General features: G+C 37.3%; 1 long non-coding RNA gene and 1 other non-coding gene across 2 annotated transcripts in view; both read left to right on the top strand.

Annotated features, from left to right (window-relative positions):
* Positions 1-25,379, top strand: part of LOC131494497 (uncharacterized) — a 127,840-nt gene that overhangs the window by 39,240 nt on the left and 63,221 nt on the right. The gene's annotated exons all lie outside the window — the stretch shown is intronic.
* On the top strand, positions 17,905-17,977 carry TRNAM-CAU (transfer RNA methionine (anticodon CAU)). Its single transcript has one exon. It is a non-coding gene; the product is annotated as a tRNA-Met (tRNA).

Raw genomic sequence — 25,379 nt, forward strand, 5'->3', positions numbered from 1 at the left:
TAACTTTCTGATGCTCTGTTTAGGGACAGATACTCATAACCACATTAAACTGATCTGTTCTATTTTGTGTTTTAAAACTATTTTTTAAGTTTATTTATTTATTTTGAGAGAGAGACAGAGAGAGAGAGTGAGAGAGAGAGCTCAGGTGAGCAGGGGAGGAGCAGAGAGAGCGGGAGAGAGAGGATCCCAAGCAGGCTTTACTGAGGAACTCGACGTGGGGCTTGATCTCACAGACCATGAGATCATGACCTGAGCCCAAATCAAGAGTTGGATGCTTAATTAACTGAGCCACTCAGGTACCCCTCTATTTGGTGTTTTATACAATAAAGGTGCTACCTACTATGGATTTTGGAGACCAGCTATTCCAGTTTTGGAGGGGCTAAAGAAGTTCCTGGGATGCTGGATTTTTCAGATTTAAAACCAGAACACTCCTGGACAAACCGTAACACTCTATTTGGCTGTCATCCTATTAATCACCCAAGTTTCATTTTAACTTCATACGCACTAAATCCTCTCCCACAGAATGTACTATAACAGCTAGACTCACGATTAGGAACTGACAACGACATGTGGAGCTGTTGTCCACATTCTGTCTTTCAACCCTCCCATGTGTCTAGGCTCAAAAGACAAGGAATGCCACAAAATGAAACAATCCAGGAAGCCTATGTATTGAATTATCACTGACAGCATTTGCCCTGGAATATTCATGAAAATTGTTATATAACGCCCACATATTGAAAGACATTATTGTGCGTGGATGTCCCTTGACCACTATGAAGCCCATATAAACATTCTGTATTATTTATATATGACTGAAGAATAAAGGAAATTGCCTGCTGTATTATACTTTTATGTTATTCAGCAAGTATCTATAGTGAATTGGGTGTCATCTAACATCCAGAGTATATGAGGCTAAAGAAATCATCTGTTTCCAATGTGATAGGACTCAGTTGTTTAAGATAAGTTCTACCACTGACTTTGCTATCCACATGAACAAAGAAAAAAATTCACAGAGAAAGGATAAGGGCTATTAAAATGAATTTCCTTTTAATAGTTGGAGCAAAACTGAAAAAGACATAACAAACCCCAGACGTTCCTGGAGCAGTGACGGGAGGGTTAATTTTATTAAGGATTTCATAGCACTGGGAAGTGTCAATCGATTAAAAGAGTTTGCAGTTCTGAGTGTTTTAGCCAGCCACCCATCTGCTTTACAGAAGTTTGTTAACACAGCTGGAAAAGATGGACTTGCCAAAGCTTTCTTAAGCCTTTCAAGTCTCATCTTTTTTTTCCCCCCCAGTAAAAGAGCTACAACAATTAGAATGCCTTCTCCAAAGAGTTCAGTGAGGGAGAAGGAAAAGACTTTTTCTTTTCTATTCCTTTGCCGTGGCTGGATATTATCTATATTTGTGGCCCCTTGAAAATACAGATACAATTTTAGTTTGCAACAGTCCTGAATATACCTGTTAGTTCCTTTTTTTAATGAGTTATCTTATTGTGTTCAAGTATACGTCATCACAATGTAGCCAGAAGTCATAATCTCCACTGAGAAACTATCTCTGTCATTGCCTGTTTCCAAGTCAGATCTCCAACACATTGAATGGTGCTAGGCCACTCATTGTCCCAAAGTAGTAATGATCAAGAAAACCCATTCTGCAAATTCAACTTCAGGGCTGTATTCATTATCCTTTAATATTCCAGTTAAGAACTGCTATGCTCCCTAAACATTACTTAGAATGATGGCAAAGGGCAGGGGGTGCTCACCGCTGGCCAACGTGTTCCTTGGTTGTATTTAAAACAATTTGTTTGAACAATTTGTTGGATGTCAGGCAGACAAGGGCCGTCATTCACTGACAGTCCATGAAGGCCAAACGTAGTGCAGGTTCTATGTTTATATCTTCTTATTTGTGTGCACACAATCACATTTTACCATAGCTATTGCTTTACAGATGAAGAAACTGAAACGCATTGGCAAAAGCCGCATAGCTAGTAAGTGCCAGTCAAGTCTAGAGGGTTGCAAAATCCATTTTTTCCCCAATGTACCAACTTCTTGGCTGAAATGCAGGAGTTCCCACCTGGAAGATTTTAAGGCCTTTTTACATATGATAAAGTCTATCCAACACAACGCTATTCTCAAACTTACATAATTGTGGAATTGAAGTATAGTTAAACCCTTTGTCTAAAAGACATTTAGAACAATGGGATAAACTAATCACTGTCCTTTTGATACTCAGATTTTAATTTTCATTCATGTAAAAAGGATTTCTTATGGGTCTGTTAATTGTTAAGTCCTATACTGGAGTTATCAGAACTCAGGACAATTGACATGACCTCTACTCTCAGAAAGCACAAACTTTTGTGAAATAGCTCTCAAACTTTCGTGTCTAAAAAATAGCTGGGGACAACTTCCTGTAAAATTCTGGGATGGGGCCCAGGGGTCTGCATTTTTTTAAATGTTTATTTATTTTGAGAGAGAGAGAGAGAGAGAGTGAGCAGGGGAGGGGCAAGAGAGAGAGAGGGAGAGAGAATCCCTAGCACTGAATCTCGAACTAATAGCGTAGAGCTCGACATGGGGCTCAATCCCACAAACCGTGAGATCATGACCTACCAGAGCTGAAATCAAGAGTCAGATGCTTAACTGACTGGGCCACCCTGGAGCCCCCCAGGAGTCTGCATTTTAATAAGTCTTCCTGGGATCTTTATGTAGAGAGGGTCCCCAGAGCACTACTGAGAGAGACAGACTTCAGACATCCAGATTACAAATTGTAATTACAGATTATGTTGAGAATATTGTAGGAATAGAACAGGAAGCTATGAAAGAGGATAAAGGAGACTTTGGCTCCTATGAATATCAAAGAGGAAGCTGATTGTCACTGGGGAAGGTTGGAATTAGCTAGGTAGGGCCAGGATTGCAGAAAGAATGTGGACAGAACAAAGTAGGATAATATGACCACAGATATGCTACAAAAATCTGAGTTGCCTCTTTGAGGATACAACTGTTCTCTCTGATTTGTGCAAAGAAATTACACTTCACACAATTAAGAATCTGTCATTTCCACCAGTATCAGAACAACAAAGGATGAAGTTTTTAACTTAAGTCAGAGACCACATCTGAGCTTGTTCACATCCCTGAATGAAGCTACAACTCCAGAATCTGATTTCAGCTCTTCCCAAATAATTTTCAACAATAGCAAAAGGAAAGGTCACTTACTGTAATCTACCAAGTTTAATCTATTCTCATTGTTTTGATGTTTTGAGGAACTTGTCCAATGACCACTTCCTGTGAGAGGAATCTGGCTGATCTTCAAACTTCTATTATGAAGCATCTAAGAGGCCATAAAACCAATGTTTAAGCATCCAGGTGTGGGGTGAGCTCTCAGACATTCAAACAAGTAATATTGTGTGGACCTCATGAATATGATCATTTTGTGCAGCCTGTCATGGCAGGGGGAGTTCTATGCTCTGTGGAAGACCAGTCTCTACAATATAATCAGTTCCTCTGGGGCTCCAGCCAGGCTGTGTGACCACACAGTAGAGATGTTGTCAGAGGCCTCAGTTGGCTTTCTATGTCTGCAGGCTTTGCACACCCCTAATATAGAGTTCATTGTGTCGTGATGGCACTGTCCAGCTGAAAGCATCGTTTGTACAGTGTAGAAATGATAGGCCTTCATAGCTCAGCTTTCTTAGTAGGTGGCTTTGGGATGCTTAAGACAGATTTTGAATTATGGACAATGGGTAGAAATAGGTAACTAGATTCACTGTATAGGTTAGTAAATTCTCCCCTAGCCCAAGGGGGGGAAACCCCACAAAGTACCAAATACTTTATTCTCTCTCTTTCCTTCTTTCTTTCTTTCTTTCTTTCTTTCTTTCTTTCTTTCTTTCTTTCTTTCTTTCTTTCTTTCTTTCTTTCTTTCTTTCTTTCTTTCTTTCTTTCTCCTTCCTTCCTGCCTTCCTGCCTTCCTGCCTTCCTGCCTTCCTTCTTCACTTAAGGAAACATTAACAGAGCAACTACTATGTGCTAAGCAATCTGCTAGCCAATGGAAAAATTGAAAATAGGATCCCAGTTAAAGCTACCCTCACAAACCAGTGGGTAAAACAGATGTATAAACAGCTCATTGCATTAAAATAACATAAATATAATAATAAAATTGTTATATCTCAAATTTAGTTATATTTCAAGCACTATTCAAAATGTTTTACAATCATGGACTCATTTAATTCTCATGTGAGTCCTAAAAGATAGTCACTATATATATCCCCATTTTGCAGATTAGGAAACCAAGGTATAAGGGGAAGAGAAAATTGGCTGAGTACATATTTAAACCCATGCAATTTGATTCTAGAGCCAGCACCTGATCTGCTCTGGTGTTCTATTGCTCAAGTTGAACAGAATATATAAGGAACATGGAGGAAGAAGTAATTAATGGTATTGGGGATCAGCGAATGCTTCAAAGAAGTAGGTTTGGGTGATTTGTGCATCGACCATTAGATTTAGGAGTGTGGTGGAGGAAGGTTGGGTGGTGTTATCAAGATAATTATGTGACTCTTCCTCGTTTCGAAGAACTTACAGTAGAACAGAGGAGACAAACTTGAAAAAAAGAAAACTTCTACATTGTATAAGTTCTAGGCCTCACAGCAGAAGACAGTGTGGAAGAGAGACATTGTCTCCCACACATCCTTTTTGTTATGGAGGAAAATCTTTAAATCCTCTCCTCCCCACATTCTAACACCCTTCACCCTCACCCCTTCCCCTTGCCATCAAGCTTCCTCTTAGTTTTTATTGGCCAGAGTTGGGCCACATGGCATTCACCAAACTAATTACAAATCTAATCAACTGAATGAGCCATGATTGAATTACAATGATCATGATTTGTTCAGCTCTTGGGCAGGGAGAGGTACTGTCTCTGAGTATGAGAGAGAATAGCTATGTGATCAGTAGTAGCTTTCTGCTAGCCAGGAAAAAAAACAGCTATTGGTAGCCAATGGGACCGTCACCCTGAAGCTGGGATATGGGGGGGAAAGGCTTGTAAAGCGGTCAATGACCCAATGTAAAAATGGGGATTGATGCTGAAAATAACTGGGGAACTCCTGGATGGTACTGACACTTTCTTTTATTTTATAGTTCACAGGATATAAGGATGAATGAAAGGGCATTGCTAAGTGAAGGGAACAATAATTATAAAAATGGCAATAAAATACATCCTGATATTTATATAGTGCTGATCTTGTGCCACACACTTTTAAAGTTTTACATACATATATATGCATACACACCTATATATTCTCTCTTTATATGCATATAATACATTTATAATGCATGTGTTACTTTAGTTAATCCACACCTTCCTATGAGCTAGGTAATATTATTATCCCATTTTACAGATCAACAAACCTAAGCAGAATGAGATTAAGCAACTTGCCTAAAGTCACATAGCATACAAGAGGCAGAGCATATATTAGAATGAAGTTGGCCATTATGCTATATGGCATCATATTGGCAACATGCCAATTCCTATTTTTAAGTGATATACAAAGAGCCGAAGACTCCAGTCATCTAGTAATTAAAGGTAAATTCATCTTATTCTTAACCTTATTCTTAAACTTAATTTACATACTTTTACATGTGTGTTGCTAAGCACGTTTGTTGAAAAAAGAAAAATCTGTTAAGATTTTGTCTAAAATAAGGTTCTGAGTCAAGGTTGTGACCCTATTTTTATAGCTATTCCTTGCTTGCCTGTTCTTTACAGTTTCACCTAGGATCAAGATTCAACTCAGGTGAAAGGATTCTTTACTCCTATTTTGACTCTGAGTACGAGAGGAGGACTCATTGGCAGGGATAGTTTTAGAATGTGGGAAGATATTCTTAGTCTTAGACACATGTCTATAACCTGATGTTCTTATGGTAAAGTTAAACAAATAAACAGGTCCGTCAAATTCTCTGCCCAGTGCATGCCCTTCTGTGGTCCTTTAGGGTGTATTTTGGACTCTAAGGTATGTTATTAACTGACCCAGTCACCTGTCCCACCACAGTCAATATTTGTGGCTTAAAACAGGCATTTAAGTGGATGGGAACATTACACATGTACATTTTTTAGATTATGCAAAAGTGAATGCATATTTTTTGAAAAAAATGATTTGTGAACAAATCAGAACAAATCAGAAATAATTTTTAAATTGCAAGTGGTGTGATTATGAATGGTATTTCTTTTCCAATGTTTTATATTTTATTTAATGTTGTGCTATGTTGACACTAACAAAAATGGGTTCACATTTGTAGAAATAGCTATCAGTTGGAGAGAATTTATAGATGACTCTTACCATGTACTTACTATTCTCCAGGCGCCATGCTTTAAATGTCTTCTCTTGTTTGAAAGAAATGACATTGACACGACACAGCTACCCAGCATTTTATTTTCTATTCGTTCATCTTTCCTTAAAGCCTCATTTCCCCTGTTCTCCCAGTCTTACCCAGACTTCCCAGCAATGCAAGTACTTCCCCTCCTCTATATGTCTATTAGAAATATGTGATTGTAATTATACAAGAAAGCCTGACTGTACTACCATGTATTCCTATAATAATGCCTTTGAAGTTTTGTTTTGTTTTGTTTTGTTTTTAAGTAGGCTCCACGCTCAGCGTGGAGCCCAACTCAAGGCTTGAACTCATGACCCTGAGATCAAGACCTGAACTGAGATCAAGAGTCGGACGCTTAACTGAGTGAGCCACCCAGGCACCCCTATAATAATGCCTTTGGAGGAAGATCCAGACTCTGAATGCCATAGAAGAGAAAAAAAAAATTGGTAGTTGAATTTGAGGCAGCAGGCATGGGCTGGTCCCAGAACTCCTATTCAGTGTCCCCAGCCATCTCTGATTACTTCATCATTGGATATGAAATCTGGGAGTGTCAATCCTAAGCAGCAAATAGTCAGAAGGGGAAAGACCCCAGATGCCCCTTGCTTTTTTCTTTTTCTTTTTTTCTCTTGGAACAGTTTCAAAAACAGATAGGCTTGGGCCTCCAGGTGAGGACTAAATGGTACCAAGCTGCTGGGGAAAGCGATAGAAACCTCTGAAGTTTGTGATTAGTGACAATCATATATTTAGAGTGGCAGGATGTCTGCGGTGGTGGAGGGGACCATAATAACCATTACCAAATATTAAATAATGTCGAGACCTCTTTGGTCAACAAAAAGTCCACAGTTCAACTTACTGGCATGAAGTTTGTACTAGTACGAGTACGAGTACGAATGGAAGGCATCAGACTGAAAACACTTGAAACATGTGAGAATATGGGATTTATGATCATAAGCATATTTCTAGTTCTCAGATATACCATTTCTGGACTGTGTGATAAGAATCAAACCAGTGCCGGGGCGCCTGGGTGGCGCAGTCGGTTAAGCGTCCGACTTCAGCCAGGTCACGATCTCGCGGTCCGTGAGTTCGAGCCCCGCGTCAGGCTCTGGGCTGATGGCTCAGAGCCTGGAGCCTGTTTCCGATTCTGTGTCTCCCTCTCTCTCTGCCCCTCCCCTGTTCATGCTCTGTCTCTCTCTGTCCCAAAAATAAATAAAAAACGTTGAAAAAAAAAAAATTAAAAAAAAGAATCAAACCAGTGCCAAAGTCAATGCCTAGCACAGAATAAAATTTGTAAGTTAAAAAAAAGTGACCGGGGCTATGATAGTAAATAATAGTAAGAAAGGATGACAAAACTTTTGTTACAGTATAATTTTAACTCCGTGAGTATATGTATATGATATATATACATATATGTGAATATGTGTATGTATGCAAATATATATATACACACACATATATATATATATATATATATATTTTTTTTTTTTTTTTTTTTTAAACAGGGGTTGTATATATCTCTAGACCCAAGAAGGCAGACAAATTTGCCAAACTATTCAGAGTGAGATTCTGGCTAACTTTAATTTTTTTCTTTGTGCTTTTCTGTGGCTTCAAAATTTTCTGACTTGAGCAAATCATTTATAATCAGAAGAAAAACTAGAAATATATACACACACACGTAAAAGAAAGAACATAAACACACTTACACACACATATGCACATTCATACACACACCTTAACTTTCATTATCCTTTGTTTCTTCTCTTTAACAATGGCAAAAAGAATTGTAAATCCTAGCGTCATTTTGAAGGCTTAAATGCATATACAAATACACAACATACTTCATAAAATTGCTAATATAACAATGAGAATTTAATAGGTGTTTGGATACCAGGAGTTGGGATTATACCTTGGATTATTATCAGCCTTGTAATTGCTGGATATTCTCCAAGTTTACCAGACTGTCCTTACTTTTTTGGTTTCCTTCTTTCTCCCTTGGATCTACTCAGTGAAGACTGTGATCTTCTAAATGCTGGCACAAATTAAAATTCTGATGAGTAGTTAACTCTTTAGGTTTGATTTAGTTGGTAAATATTTAGGTAAAAATCAAATATTTGGTAAAAGAGCTAATATACCTACAAGTTATCTTTGAATTCATTGTTCTTTCCCTTCTCTGTTCACCATATTTGGCAATGATGACCACTCATCACTTATTCTGCATTTTTGTGGTCACCACCTGTTTTAGGTTATTGTACCCAATCCCAACTTCTGTGTGTGTGTGTGTGTGTGTGTGTGTGTGTGTGTGTGTGTGGTGTAGGTTTCTGCACACCAACAAGCAATTCTCAGTCTCCAGTGAGGTGTTCAAGGATTCAACTCAATTCAGCTAAGTTCTGACACTATCTACTTGAGCATAGCGTTAGATCTCACTGGTAAAGGGCTCTGTCCTCCAACTTCTGTCCTCCTTGAACTCCAGTCACAATCTCAGGTTGTTACCTGTGGTTCTGACAGATCGTCCACAAATTGGAAGTTCCAATAACCCCCCCTTGGATTTGATGAATTTCTTAGAATGATTCACATTACTCAAGAAACTCATATACTCACTAGATTTTTGGTTTATTACAATGGATATAATGGATGTGAGTCAACAGATAGATGAAGAGATACAGAGTACAAGGTCCAGAACAAAGGAGCTCCTGTACTTGTGGAGCTTGGGACCCAGCATGGCAGCATGTGGAAGCATTCTGATTCCTGAACATTGAGGCTCTTTAAACCCCTTCCTTTTTGTTTTTTTATGGAGGTTTTAGTACACAGCCATGATGGATTAACTCATTGGCTGTTGGTGATTGATTCAACCTCTAGCCCGTCTCCCATTTCCAGAAATCAGGAGGTGGGACTGAAAATTTCAACCCTGTATTCCTGGTTGGTTCCCCTGGCAACCAGTCCCTTTCAGTTAGGTGCTTTCCAAAATAACATAAGCCCAATTATGGTGGGGAGGGTTTGTTTTGAATAACAAAACACCAATTTCACTTTCATGGCCCTGAAGTGTTCGCAGGAACTGAGAACAAGAGACCAAGTAGTATAAAAAAAGATGCTCCCATTGCTATTATGGCTCAGGAAATTCCAAAGGTTTGGGGAGCTGTGAGCCAGGAATTGTGGATGGAGACCAAATATATGTGAAAAATATAATTTGGGGGGCATTTGGGTGACTCACTCGCTTGGGCATCCGACTTCGGCTCAGGTCATGATCTCACAGTTCGTGAGTTTGAGCCCCGTGTCAGGCAGGCTCTGTGCTGACAACTAAAAGCTTGGAGCCTGCTTCAGATTTGTGTCTCCCTCTCTCTGCCCCTCCTCCACCCATTGTCTGTCTCTCTTTCTCTCAAAAATAAACATTAAAAAACATAAAATATACATATAATTCGGCCATCTGAATGACCATATATACATACTTCTTATAAGTCACAATATGTCACCACCCTTTCTCTGACCTTTAAAAATGATCAGCTGGAATTCTGGGTTTTTTTATGTTAAAATTACTTTTGGCCTCCCTCTTCTTCTCTCCTCAGAGTCCATCCTATATACCAGCTTTAAACATCCTAAAGCATGGCTCCTAGCATGCTGTGTCCATGGTCTAGTGGCTTTCATTGCTATAAAATAATAAGAATGGAATTAAGATATAGCCAGTGTATTTCAGAGTCCCAGTAAGAAACAGAATAAGGGGCTGTAATGAGATGACTTCTTTTAAAGTCTGGACAACATTAGGGAAACAATGAGGAATGTTGGGGCAACTGGGACTGACATCAAAAGAAGCTGCCTGAGCAGGGAAAGAAATTATGTTATGAAAGCCTGGTGATATCTGGAGTCATGGAAAAGCTTCTGACCTTATAAGAGCTGTTGTCATGAAAGGACACAGTCACTGCCTGAGCAGGCAGGAAGTGGGGAAAAGCATTCCATGGCTTGTACCTCTTCCCATTTTCAAATCTCCTGCCAGTGCCTTCCATTGGCCAAGCCCAACCTGGAGTCAGAGGGTGTGGGACCACAGGTGATGCAGTCCACAGAAGCCAGCTTTCGTGGTCACAGAGCAAGGCAGAGAAAGGCTGATAATGGATATGGAGGGTGGTATAGTGGAGGGCCCATATCAAATAACCAGTATATCTAGCACATAATGTGCTAAAATATTATGTTTTTGTATTTTCCAATTCCATCAGCATTCTTGGAAGTTATTATTATCTTTATTCTACAGTTTGGGAAACTGAGGTTCATAGTGACCAAATGAATTGTACAGATTCCAGTCCCTGGAAATTGGCAAAGCCAGGACCCAAACTGAGATATATGTGAGTTCAAAATTTATATTCTTCATGAATAAAACTCTACTACTTTTGGCCTATTATTCAAAGGTTCAAGTGCCTTTCCAATCTCTTACTAATTCATGTCTTTAGCCAGACTGAATAGCCAGACTGAATTAATGTCAACCGAGCAACACTATTACTTCTGAAAAGGAAGTCCTGTCTTTTCCTTTCCAGTGATCAAAATATATTTATATACATCTCATCAAGCCCAACTCAAATTACTCCCTTTTTTTGAAACATCCCCAGAGTGCACCAGCTAACAGGATTCCTTCTTTCACCTAAACTCTTAATATTTCTTATGTTTCTTATTTATCACTGTTAAAAGATAAAGTGAGACATATTGAAAATTTTGAGTTTAGTTGGGCAAAAATTGATGCAAACTGAGCATTATCCAATCTAGCAGATAGAAAGGACCTCCAAGGAACTACACGAAATGAGACTTTTATAGGCAGAAGGGAGCGAGAACAAGGAAATTATACAAGGCAAAAAAAGTGGGTTATTGGAGTTACCTTCCTTTAGGGGATGCAGAGTCTGTTAGAGAGATTGCTTAATAGTGCTGATCAGGTGATTCCTCACTGACTGGTTTAAGGTTCCATTTATGGGAAAGCAGAAACTATAATCAAGTCTCAGTTTAGTTACATAGGATTTACTATAAGCAACTCCATCTTGGTTCTATTGTCTTTTTTGACCTCTCTCAATCTAATGCTGCCTTGTAATGTTATGGATCTGGTGGCTCACCAAGAAAAAAGGAAAATAGAACCCACATAGGGCAAATCCATTGATCGTGATAATGTACCTAGTAGAATGTGGAGTTGGATTTCAATCCAAGCTCTTCTTAACTGATCAGAATCAGCAATATTTTCATGATACAAGTGTAATTGTAGAGGTATTATGGTAACATTCTACCTAGTTATCTGATATGCGAAAGGATCCAAACCATTTTTTAATGAGTTACAGAAGAGTTAGGAAATTAGCACTCAGGAGCACTTTCAAAGTTTGTGACCAATAGAATAACATGAAAGGAAATATGACATAATTTAGAATATACCTCAATCCAGGATACTTTTACACTTGCCAACCAAGAGATATGTGAAGCTCTGTCTCTGTTTAGCTGACACTTTCTATGTCTTATTGTCTAAAAGTTGAGAATCACAAGGGCTTTACTGGGGGCTACCTGAACTGGTCTCTCACCAGTTTTTCAGGCTTGCAAAGCATTTCTTGTCCCCTCTGTGATGAAGCAGCCAGGGATGTAAGGCAAAATTCAGAATTCTTGAACAGAGCAAATTCATCACTGCATTGCAGATGAACCAACCCTTGACGATTGAAGACATCAGTTTTCTTCTATATCCTGATTGGTCTGCTTCAGACATTTACAAGGCGAGGAGACATCATTCATTCAATTCAACAGTGAAAAACCACCTATGTGGCATTTTAGAGGCTAAGATGTTACTGTTGTTTCACATAATAAGATCTGGGCATTAAAGAGTCTCTAAGTCCTGTCTTAAAGGTTCTTAGTCAACATAGTAAAAAGATTCTTAAACAATAATGAACTTTAGGGAGCTTTGAGAAATGCTCATTTAAAAGGTTTCACTTTTCAGTACAGATTTACTGCACTCTATTGATGGGGAAAAAATTGCTTTGTCCTTCTGAACACTTAACTTTGACAAAATGATCTTTAAATTAAAGCCAGGCGCAAGATAACAAGTTTCTTCTTTTTTCAATTTTTGCTTTTATTCTCATTACAAAGCAAATAGAAAACCTCATGGACATACTGAAAAAATTAAGAGAAAGAAATAAGTAAATATGTATCTAAGGAAATTTTATATATAGCATACAACAAGTTCAGTTGTGTTTACTGAAAATGGGACTTGCGGTTCCATGGATTAATCCCTGCTTCATGCCAGTGTATCTAGGAATTAATTAACTGGTAATAGTAATAACAGTGATGATCACAACTTCTATTTGTGAAGTGTCTACTGGGATTCAGACTTTGTGTTAAATGCTTATATGTATCTTGCACTTTAATCATAGCCTCTATCTAGCAATTTAAGCTTTATTACTCCATTGTCCATATGAAAAAAAGTGTGAGTGTCAAAAAAAATTACCTAGCTTGCCCAAAATTACTTATTTTAAAAAAATGACAGACAGTATTTAAACCCAGTTCTTTGTAACTAACATCCCATACTGTTAAGTTTCATGCATACTTCCTACTATGACTATATAGCATTGTGCTAGATATCATGGAGAATTTAAGATATATATTATTTCAAAAAACATTTATATAACATGTAGCATATGTAATATAAATTATATTCATATTATATACGTTCACATATAAATGTATGTATTGCCTTACTCTCAAATATCATGTAGTGAATTTGATTAGACAAAATAAATTTGCCAAAATAAACAACTCATAAACAGACTGTATCTGGAGAGAATGGAATATGTGGCATCCCCTCACACAATCATGGAATCAGGAGGAAGAACAACGAAGGAAGGAGGGGTATGAGGAGTAAATTGATGACCTGGACACTTTGTGCAGTATTAATAATAATAATAGCTATCATAAAATAAGTGTCAGATGTCATGCTAATTGTCATATATTCATGATCTCATTTAAATAAGTCCAGGAGTTGGGTATTAAAGGTTTGCCCATCTTTACTAATGAGGAAAATGGGACACATAGAGATAAAAATAACTGTTTAAAGTACACAGTAAGTAATAAAGCCAGAATAAAGCTGAAATCTTTTGACTTACAAACTTGGATTCTGAACCACCTAATAGAATTTGTCAGGATATCTGGATAGGGATATCGTGATATTTACTTGAAAGTAAATAGTTATCACCAATATTGTTTAAATTGAGTATAATCTAGAGTGGAAGAAATAAAACATATCTTGTTTTTTCTATTCAATGAACATATTAAGTGCTTAAGTACAAGGCATTACACCAGGTGCTGTGGGAAGTTCAAGAAGTTTGAGGCAGGGTTTCTGGCCTAAAGGACATTCTATTCTACTGTGGTAGGTAAGACACCTAGACTAATAAGTAGCATACAAAGTAGTATATAATATGTGTCTTAAAAGAGGCAAAAATGGACCAGAAGAAAAAAAAATAATTTCCAAATTAATAGAGAAGACTTCGTGGAGATGGCAGAATCAGATCTGTGTAGGATTCTTGTAGGAAAGAGGGATTGGAACTTACTACACATGGATTAACAGGGAACTCAGAGATATGGAACAAGATTGATCATGTACGGTGCGATTTGACTGGCACATGAATGCATAGAGGGTTATAATGGCAATGCTTGATGAGATCAGATGTGGAGAGTCTTCATGTCAACATAATAGCCAGACTTTACTTTGTAGACAATTAGGAGTTACTGAAGGGTCATGAGCTGGGAAAATAAACTCTACAAATCAAGAGACATTTTGTCTTTTTAGTCCTTGCCTAGAAGGTATTTGCTCTTGCTCATTACTTGCTGAAGGAATCTATGAACTGCTACCACATAGTCAAGGCTATGTTTTAGGAAGGCAGCAACGTATAAAATGAGTTATAAAAGAGAAAGGAAACCATTTACAGGTCTGTTGTGTTCAAACAGGAAAGAAAAACTGGGAATTTCACCTAGGCTTCTGGCAGTGGGAATAGAATTCACAAGAAGGATGAGAGTCATCATTAATGGAGCATGGTCAACACCTGTTGACTCACAAGAGCTAATGGGGAAAAAGGAAAAAGAAATCAGATATGGAACCCAAACTTTGAGCCTAATGAGAAAGTAAGACGCTTAAAAATAGTTGATTCAGGTGTTGGAGTTGCTTTGTTCCTGTATTCAAAGAATATTTTTGAGGGGCTTCTGTGTGCCAGGAATGTTTCTTAAGACATAAATCCTTGTTATATTTCAACGTTACAGAAAAATTGAGCATGGTAATGGGATTTGTGCAGTGGCAGGAAATAGTTGCCATTTTAAACAGGGTAGTAAGGGTAGGCATTGGGTGGAGGTGCTATTTGAGGGACAAACTGATGAGGTAAGAGAGCTCGACAGCTAGACATAGAGATCTGAGAATGAGAGATACCAGACGCTGTTTGCATTGAGGCAATCATAGATGGGGTGTGAGTGGACGAGAAAAAAGAATATCTCTATCTGAAGACCAAATGTAGAACTTTGGGGAACATCTACATCTAATGACTGAATGGGGCCAGAATAGTTATGAAGGGACAAAGGAAAGAGTTTTACAGTCATTTAGAGATGAATATACTGTGTGATTTTATCTGATTTAAAACATCTCCCTGCCTAGAAATTAGGCGTGGGTTTTTAAAACTCCAGTGGAGACTTTTCAATTTCTCCTTAGGAGGAAGAACTGATTGTCTTACATGATAAGCCTTCTATGAATCTTCTTTTTTAATCCAAGTTAGTTAACATATAATATATTAATATTTTCAGGAGTAGAATTTAGTGAGTCGTCACTTACATATAACACCCTGAGCCTTCTACAAATCTTTTAATTCTCATATAATAATAGAAAGAAACCATAGGATACAACTTTGGTTGTAAGTATAATTTGGTAATAAATTTTTCAATTTTTCTCTAGTATTCCTTACACCTATCAGTACAAAAATCATAAAACTTGGTACATAGAAGTGCATATCAGTAGAATGAAAATTAAGGTAATCAATGACCAATCTTTAGGGAAGTGTATTGATGATCAGGTTATTCAACTAGTATTTAGCAGAATAGACTTGAGTGATGTGATATGCCAGCCTAGACTTAAGGGATCAACCCAGTATAGACACCATCTGCTGAATCCAGGACCTGAATGACCTTCCCATACAGAGTAGGGTCCCCAGAAAGTCATGAGGGTTAGTTCTCTTCCTCTGGGCTTTCAAAATCTAAAACATAAAAGCTCTCTATTCTCTTTCATTAAAGTAGATTCTAAAACATCTCATACAGTCAAGACAGGTATTTCATATTGAACCAAACCTTTCTTGTTGGAAGGGATGTTTATTTCCAACTGTTCTTATTGCATGTTTGAGGGTGTTAGAGATTCTGACATTTAGATACTTTTTGACTACAACCTTATCAGTTTGATCTCAAAAGAAACCATCATTTGCTTCTACATTGCAGTTAATGAAATGCTGCACTTACAGGACAGAGTCATTGACAATAGACTTACATTTTAATGTTTAAAATTTTATTTTCAAGAATCACATATTTGGAGGCATATAAACTTCAGATGTAGTTCCCCAGAACTTTTCCCTCTTGGTTGTTTGGCAGGTGAGCCAAAGATAATACCAGCAATAGAATCTGAGCTATATATTAAATGGAGAGGGGAAAAAATGCTCTTGATTTTTTTTTCTGAGATTTGAGACAGTTCACCAAGTGTTTTTTCTATTCAGATAAGGGAGCCAAAGGCTAAGATAGCAGCTTGTCTGGATTAGAAGGTTGATTGTTTGCACTCTTGTTGAGTTTTATTCCTTAATGTAGACCAGGATGTCAGGGGTCTTCTGTGAGAGACGCTGAGGACAGCAGACACACAGGGTGGGGCCAAGGAAGACCGACCCTGAGGTACATGTGGGGGCAGAGTGGGGGAGGGGATGGAAGCAGAGATCAAAGAATCAAGAGCTCTTCAGCCTTCCAAGGCAGAAAAGCCTTTGGCAACTCTTTGATGTCCAATTTGCCCTCTGCCCCTAATCAGAGCGTGTCTAGGGACTTGAGTGAGGGCAGGGACATTTTACATGTCTGTGAGGCAGATAGCATCTTTTAAGTAGCTTCTAAAAGAATCGCACAGAAAAAAAATTACTATAATTCCTGACCTACAGGAGCTTACACTCTAGTTCAGTAGACAAAACCTGAGCAACTTGACCGATCAACCTGACCAATCAACTTGTCCAGGGTCCTCGAAAAAACCCAGAAATTCTTGATGGTGTCATAGCTGTGATTACTATCTGAAACACACAGTTTACTAAAGAAGTTATTATCCAGAATAAGAACTACCTGAACATAGTTTTGCTCTTCTGCCTAGTAGAGTGTCCATCCTCAATCATGTTCCTCTACTGAACCTCTTTTTCCTCTCTGTGATCCATTTCTGGTGTTTTGTCTTTGGCGTTCTAGAACAGATGCAAGTTCTATAAAATTATATGGTCATATACTTTTTTCTTCTCTCAGCAAACAAAATAATTAAGTCTTACCTACTCTCTGGACCACATAGGCTTTGATAGGACAACGTATTGCCAAATTAACTTGATATTCAGAACTCTTAAAAAGACAATGCTGAGTATTTGCCACTGGGCAATATGAAACCAATAACTTTAAGATTCAGGCAGCTGTTGGTTAAAAGGCTAACAATTAATGCTCTATTTTGTAAAGTAAAAGAGGAATCCTGAAGATGTGTAGGTATGCAAATTAAATAACTAACATAGGGTCTCCTTTGAATCAATGTTCTTTGTCCATGAAGTTAACTTCACATAGAGCTTCCATCTAATGCACATATGGCCCTACAGAGAAGTTGAAGAGAAACTCATTCGACCCAGGTCAGCCAGCCTGAATTTCTTTGTTCCAACTTCCTTGATTTGCACCTAGTGATTCTTCCACCTGCTAGTACTGGAAACACCTTAGTCTCCCTTTTCATCCTAACTAGTCAGTAAGGAAAGAAGGGAAAATGTACAGGAAAAAATCATCTCAAACTACTGGTAGCTTTAGAAGTCTACAGAAATTACCTTATGCAACCTAGTTGGCAAGGCATAATTGTTCAACTAAGACCATGTTAGCAGGTTAACTACTAGTCTTCAAGAGAATGCTATCATTTGTCTCTGGATAAAGAAGAAAATGAAGCTATATTCTGTATAATTAAATAATGATAAATGTCAGGACAATAAACTACATTTTGCACCCATCCTTTCCCCAAAATTTTCTCACTATGGTCTCAGTCCTTTCCTGGATCTTTAAGGATAGGAAGCTTAATATAGAGAAAGTTCATATAAAAACACTGGTTGACTTTCCCTTGGTGTATTGCATCTCTATACAAGAAAATTCCATGTACATAATCAAAGAAACTTTGATTTTGAAAGACAGTTTGAGCCATCGTTGAAATGTACTTTGAAGACCATAACACTTGATGATTCCAGTGTTCTACCAGTTTCAGTCTTCAAAGGAAAATGCTGATGTTGTCGTTTGTGTGTCAGCAGAGAGATGTACACAGATAAAGTAGCTTCTAGCTAGCCTCCTTAGTACAGTAGGCAGCCTGTCAGTTTCATAATCTGAAGGTCCTGAGTTCAAACCTCAGAGGAGGCAGTTTGGCTTTTTGCCTTCTTTCTCTGTCAAAAGAGAAAAAAGAGAAAGAATTTTCAGAATAATCTCCTATTAGTTATTTCATGTTCCTCTTAGTAACTTTACTTTTTGGCGCTGATGTTAGTTAGTAATAGTTACAATGAAAATAAAGAAGTGTGGGCCATGTCAAAAAATAAGCCATTTGAGAGTTATGATTATAATATTATTAGATGCCAAAACTCATGTCGAATATTTAATCAAAGACATTGTTTCAGGGGTGTCTGGTTAGCTCAGTCAGTTAAGCATCTGACTCTTGATTTCTGCTCAGGTCATGATCTCACAGTTGGTGGGATCGAGCCCCACATCAGCGAAGAGCCTGCTTGGGATTCATTCTCTCCCTCTCTCTGTGTTCCTCCCCTGCTTGCTCTCTCTGTCTCCCTCAAAATAAATAAATAAACTTAAAAAAATTATAAAGACATTGCTTCAGATAGGAAATGAGACATGGATTGAGATTATAATGAACTGGGCATAAAACTAAAAAATATTGTGTAGGAGAAACTTGTTGTAAACTGGTATATATATGTATATACATATACTAGAATACAATAATATATAATATATATTAAAATATAATATAATATATAATATATATATTAAAGTAACTTTGTGAGAAAAGCCTTTGGAAGGAGTATATTCCTTTTGATACCAGGAAGGGTGGTAGTGGTTAAGAAAGTGTGTTGGTATTTTAATGGGATGCTTTGAGCCTTAAGGAACATATACTGACAAAAAAACAAAAACAAAAACCTTGCGTGCATGTGTGTTAATGCATGTGTGTGTCTGTTCTGAAGGAGTAGGAGAGCAAGGGACCTGGTGAGGTTCAATATGCATTCAATTTCAAACTCAGAAACTGGGCCAAGAGGCCAATATGCTTAGATATACATTAGGATTAGGATAAGCAATCACTCTGGGGCTTTTAGGAAATGTAACAGTCTTTAAAAAGGAACATTTGGCAGTCTGAAAAAATAATCAAAGGGTTGTAGAAAGCTTGCTTTTTTATCCCAACACTTTCAGCCAATCACCAAGCATCTCTTTTACCCCAATTACTGTGGATTGAAGAGAAACGAAGTGGGTTGAAGAGAAATGGAGTGTTCTGGAAAAATGTGAATAGAGTCTAAGAATAAGAAGATGAAATTAATTAATCTTTTTTTTTTCTTTAAGTAAGCGACTAAGACAGAGGTCCATCTCAATATTGATCATAGTTTGGTACATAATTAAAGAGACTTCATATTATGATACTGAATTATTAAGTAGAATTAAATATTTAAAAATTTTATGTCAAGGAAGATCCAAGCACCAAGACAATAAATAGTATTAAAAACGACTGATTAGAAAAAATAATCATAGTAAAGGATCCTAAAATTATACCTTGGATTTACTGTGAAAAATGGAATGTGGGGCCTGACTTCGAAGGCCAACAGAGAACAGATGCATCAAAGTCTGGGTTATATTACACTAATCTCTTAAGGGTCTTTTATCTAATCTCTCTCTGGCCATTGCTAAGTGCCAGGGATATGATTGCCACTATATAAATATCAGAGATTATCTAGACTTCTCAGGAGAAATCCATCTAATACACATCAAAACCAGTCTAGGCATTGCATGTCTTTAGACTTTCTTTTGCGGAAACAGGCAAATCAAATCATTCCTTAACAAAGGACCTGTAATTTACCAACTTCTAAATATGTTCAGTTTTATTTTACCTTTCTGAGCCTATAACAGCATTTTTGACATTAGATGCTCTAAAAGCAAAGAGCAGTGGAAAATATTGAGTTCATTAACTCCTTAGTTAAATACCCTTGCAAACGAATCCTAATCTATAGGCCTGGTCATAAGGCAGGGTGTGGGGGCGGGGGAAAGGCCAAGATGTCATGATGTAGAGAAGTGAGTCCTAAAGTAAAATTGTAATAGTCTATATTCCAAAATGTTCTGTCTTGAGACAGTAGACTAACAACCTACTTAAGCACATCATAGGCTTTGCAGTTCACCACACGTGGGTCTGAGGACCATCTCTGCCGTGTGATAATGGTAAGATCCTTCCCAGGCTATGAATAACTTTGAACCTCTGAGTTTTCTTACTCTATAAAATATGGAAAATATAAACCTCACAGTGGTGAAAACTAGAGGAATTCACTTCTGTAAAATGCTTGGCACAGTCCCTGGCCTCCAGTAAACACTTAGCAAAGAACAGACGTTTTGTTCCCATTACTTGTGGCCAGTGAAACAAGTAAAAGACTGAAGAAAAGTGTAGAAAGTGGATCTCTTGACAAAGGGGCAATGTCTCATATCTCTAAGGAGAATCTAGTCTGAAGAAGTGCTGAATCAGACATATTAGGGATAATATAATAAGGATAAGGGGGCAGATTTACTTTTAGACCTTCTCTTACCATTCTGAATCCCAGCTTCTCATTTCTCCTTTGTAAGACATCGGCAGTTGTAGATATAGGAACCTATTTGTTACAATTCTCTTATGATAAAAGGCATTAATTCTCTTGTGATAAAATGTGCTGTATCTCTCTTCATCTTTTTGTCTTAATGTCTAACAAAATGCATGAAAAAATAGTAGTTGCTCGTATTTGATCAACCTCATTCAGACAAATGCTACAATACATATAGTGCTATTTCTTTGTTCAATAATCATTAGGTATTTTGGTTTCTTGAAGTGTGTACGTGTGTGTGTGTGTGCGTGTGTGTGTGTGTGTGTGTGTGTGGTTAGTTATCCTTTCCCTGTAACCCAGTACAGATTGAATTAATACATGGAATCCCTGAAAGGCTATGTGGTTGACCATTGTGACTTTATTTTTCTGGTTGTACATAGTAGGGCCAAAAATTGGACTGACTTCTGTTATATCTCTCAAGGAGTTAACTAAGAAATTAAACTGCTTAGGAGTTGACTCTGAGATTTGCTTATATTTGCACTGTGACTGCTTTTCCAACTAACCCATTGTAATATTTTGTTAGCACCTTGCCTAATGAGTACACCTCTCTGTTCTCCATGCAGTTGCAAACTAGTGGACACAGGATTATTCTACTCATTTGTTCACAACTCACTTCAGTCAGTGATCCTTGCTGCATTGCAAAGCCTTAGCGTCCTGCTCAAGTCCCTCACGTTACCATTTGTCTTTGCTTAGCTTTCCCCCTCTTTCTTACCAGCATTTCTATTGAGTAAGGAGAGCAAAAGCTCATTTTGTTGACATTTTTTTCTCCTATAGTTTTGTGGTACAGAGAAACTGGAACATCAAAAGGAACTCTTAGTTATGCGCAGGAACCCTAGTTTATTTGAATGCTTGTTTATTTTGTCCAGGAAACAATAAACCAAATTCCTGTTTGAAAAGAATCATTATACACTTGTATTTTCTGAAAAATAATTTCCCAGAAATGGGGTGCTAGAACAAATGATATGCACACTTACAGTTTACAATAATATAGCCAGATTTATTTCCCAAAATTTACAGAAATTTCCAGACTCTTCACTGCTTTTGAGAAATAATATATGAGAGTACTGTTTTCCTTATAATCTCATGAGCACTGGGCATTAACATGATCTTACATTTTTGCCAATCTGAAGGGCAAAAAGTTTTATTTCATTGTTGTTTTTATTTTCATTTCCCTGAATATCATTTCTCCTTGTGCTATCCATTGTTCTTACTAATTTGAAGAACTACTTATATCTTAAGAAGATTAACCACTTTTGTGCGCAGCAAATATTTTCTTCCAGTCTGTAATTGTTCTTTTAATTTGATTAAGTTGCCTGATCCTATTCAAAGGCTTTTGTTGTTGTTGTTTTATTGCTTTATGACTTCACCTGGTGTTTTATTTTTCCTTTATATCTTTTTGTTTCCATATCCCTTACCAAGCTTCCCTTCCCTTCAGAGTTATACATTCCCACCTTATTTTTTCTTTTAACACATTTATTTAATCATTGAAAGTTTTGTGTGAAATTTATATTTGTCTAGGGGCACACAGCCGGAGCCTTATTTATTTTCTTCCAAGTGATTAACTTAATAGTAATTGCTGGCAAATCCAAAACTTACCCGCTAAGTTTTAAGACTTTCAGACAATTCTTAAATAGTTTTGTAACACATGGGCTTCAGAATCAGCTTATCGAATTCTAAAAGTAATTGCGGCATGTTTTTGATTTTAAGAAGTTGGAAACAACATGAATGTCTATAAATAGGAAAATGGTCAGATAATTTAGTGCTTCCAAATTACGGAATAGAAACAAGTTATGGAATAAATTCAGATGATCCAAATTATGGAATACCATTGCACCTATCAAAAAGAATGTAGTAGACCAAATGTATATAGAAGTCAGTGCATACAAAAGTAGGAAGGGTGTCAGGTAAAATGAATATAGGAAAATATAAGAAAATATTTAATGCCATTCTTTATTTGTAAGAAAAACAAAGCAACAATCCCTACATAAGTACATATATATATTTGAATAAGCAAAGCAAAAAACGAAAAACAAAACAAACAAAACCCTATGGGATGAAACAAAATTCTTAGTAATGGCTTTCAGGGATGTGGGCTTATTTCTGTGGAGACTAATAATTTTACTTTAGATGCTTTAGATGCCCTCATTCGTGTATTACTTACGTAACTGAAAAATTCAAATGCTTAAAATTAGAAGAAAAAAGTATTCTTGCTATATTCAAAAAGGTAAAGAACTAGAAATAAGAGTTAAATCCCCATTGACCCTTGTACATTTTATACTTTGCCAAATCTGTATTTGGTGAGGAAACTCTCAGCATGAAGTAATTTACCCACATGTCTCCCATAGCATACAATCCACACCATTTTTCTTTCAATCTGTGTACAAATCTCAAATAGCATATAATTTTATATCAAAATATACTCATGTATCTTATAAACCAAGATTCCCAATGTACAGATGAAGTATATAAAATGTTAAATACATTGGCCAAGTGTAACATGTAATGTGCCTAGACGTAAATAAGTTTTATAAATAAAACTTCAGGTGGTGTTCCTTGACTGGTTCTGCTCACGTCTTTATCCCACAAGTTACCAGGATTTACAATTTCATCATTAAAAATACTTGTTGAGTTCTCTTAAGACCGTATAATGACCACAAAAGATTCTTTCTGGGTGACTAAACTTCACACACACAAATAAAGAAAATCAAATATAGTAAAAGTTGCTATCTATTAGCTGATGAGCCAGATAAAACCCACAAATGGCTTTCTTCCCCTGAAGAAAATTGTTATCAAATTTAAAAGTAATTGACAATATATCTGGAAAGCAGTATATTTTTCTAATTACTCTTGAACAATCATAATATCTTGAGAAACTGGGTTTATTTTCTTACACAGTAACTAATGGTTATACCTGAGGATTATTTGGAAGTCTCCAACTTTATCTGCTAAATGAAATCCAGCAATTAAACTTACCACTTCCTCCTTTGTTAACAACTGGAAAGTTCATTATATTATGTGATCGGATTCACCATGAATAAGTGGCCTTTGGTATTTATAAACAGCCTCCAAATTCTTTTAAAACTGTGAATCTGACTCCAGCTAAGAAATTGGAAGTTGTCAGTGACTTCAGGGCTGAGGTCCCCCCAGTCACCCCATATTACTGTCACAGAAGTTTCTATGCTTTGGAGGCAAACCAGGGGTCATAGGCAGAGCTTATCAACACCTGTGCTAAGAAGTCCATATCAGCAAGACCTAATCGGTTAAGACCACACAGGGCCCAGACTTTGCTGATATGGGTGGTATTCTGATTATATCACGTGTCTCATTAGCTAAATATATTATAGTGCCTTTTGGTTAACACCTACTGGAATTGATACTTCTACTTTGGGCAAACATGCATAGAACACATATGTGAAGACAGGAAGGGATGTAGGAAAGTGGTGGTATGTCCAGTTCCTGCTCATATATATGCCCTCCCTAACTGGTTCTGACTGTGACACAGGGATTCTGTAGCCTGGCTTCCCCTCCCTTGTCTCAATTCCTTAGCTCCACCTTCTGAGATCATTCAGGAGGTTCAAAGTTCCTCTCAGTGGACACCATGTCCAAGCTCAGCCCTCACTCCAGCCCAAGTCAGGAAGCATTTACTCATTCTCTCATTTTCTTATCGTCACTCAGACTGTCTTAGAGGTCCTGAAAACTGACAGTTCAATCCTGGTTATGTAACTTTATATGAGTTACTAAACATCTATGAGCTTCCCCTTGCTCATTGGCGAAGATGTCGTGAAATCACCGACTTCCAGAGTTTTAAGGATTACATTTAATCCTTAATGTAAATATCTGTAAATATCTTAGCACAGGGTCTAGCACCTAGTGTTTGCCTGAGGCGGTGGGCTGAGAGCAAGACTTAATTCCTATAGAGTTGGAAAAGAGGGTCTGTGTAGTTCAGTTGGAGGGCTATGTAGATACTATGGACTAATGAGGTTTTATCCCAAATAAGTTTGAGAATGCTAAATTATGCCAAATGAATAGATTTATTTCCTCAAGAATGCTCCAAGTCTTTAATAAGCAAACGTGCACCGTTACTTTCTAAGAAGAAGAAGAAAAAGGCAGCATCTACCCAATTTTCTTTTCATACAAAGAATGATTTTACAAAGAAGCATCTTTTTTAAGATGCTTATTTTTATTTACTTTTGAGAGACAGAGAGAGAGAGAAAGCAGAGAGGGGCAGAGAGAAAGGGAGAGAGAGAATCCCAAGCAGGCTGTACTCTGTCACTGCAGAGCCCGAAACCAGGCTCAAACTCCCGAACCATGAGATCATGACCTGAGCCGAAATCAATAGTCAGATGCTTAACCCACTGAGCCAAACAGGTGCCCCTACAAAGAAGGATCTTTGTACATAGCGCTTGTTATATTCCAGACCTTGTGCCAAGTGCTTTACATATATTAACACATGTAGATATTTCACTGGTAAAATTTGTATAGAAATGTATTTTATCTGCTTAAAAAATCTGCACCATAGGATATTAGAGATGGAAGTCCATCTAGCTCAACACGCATGTTTTTCTGAAGTTCACAATGCTTGTAAATGACAGAGTGCAGACTAAGGTGCAAGCCTCTCACCCCCTTGCACTATTGTCCTTTGCAGTTCTCAGTCTCTGATTCTGTGTCACCACCTGGTCTTTTCTCCAGAGATCTAAATATTTAAAATAGTTGGGAGAGGTCACTCTGCTCAGCTATACTTTTCTACCATGATGAGGTCTCCCAAAATTCCACACCATAATTTATTGTCTTTCCAACTTAACGATTTCAAAATAAATCTGACAAATTCGAACAAAATTCAGCTGTTCAAAATTTTCCTCTACTGAAAATGTCCCCCAAAGAATTTGATTTAAGACCATGTCCTTAGAAATGTTGCGAAAGAAAAATGACAG

The sequence above is a fragment of the Neofelis nebulosa genome, chromosome 14 (genome assembly GCF_028018385.1).
Source record: "Neofelis nebulosa isolate mNeoNeb1 chromosome 14, mNeoNeb1.pri, whole genome shotgun sequence".
Lineage (NCBI taxonomy): Eukaryota > Metazoa > Chordata > Mammalia > Carnivora > Felidae > Neofelis > Neofelis nebulosa.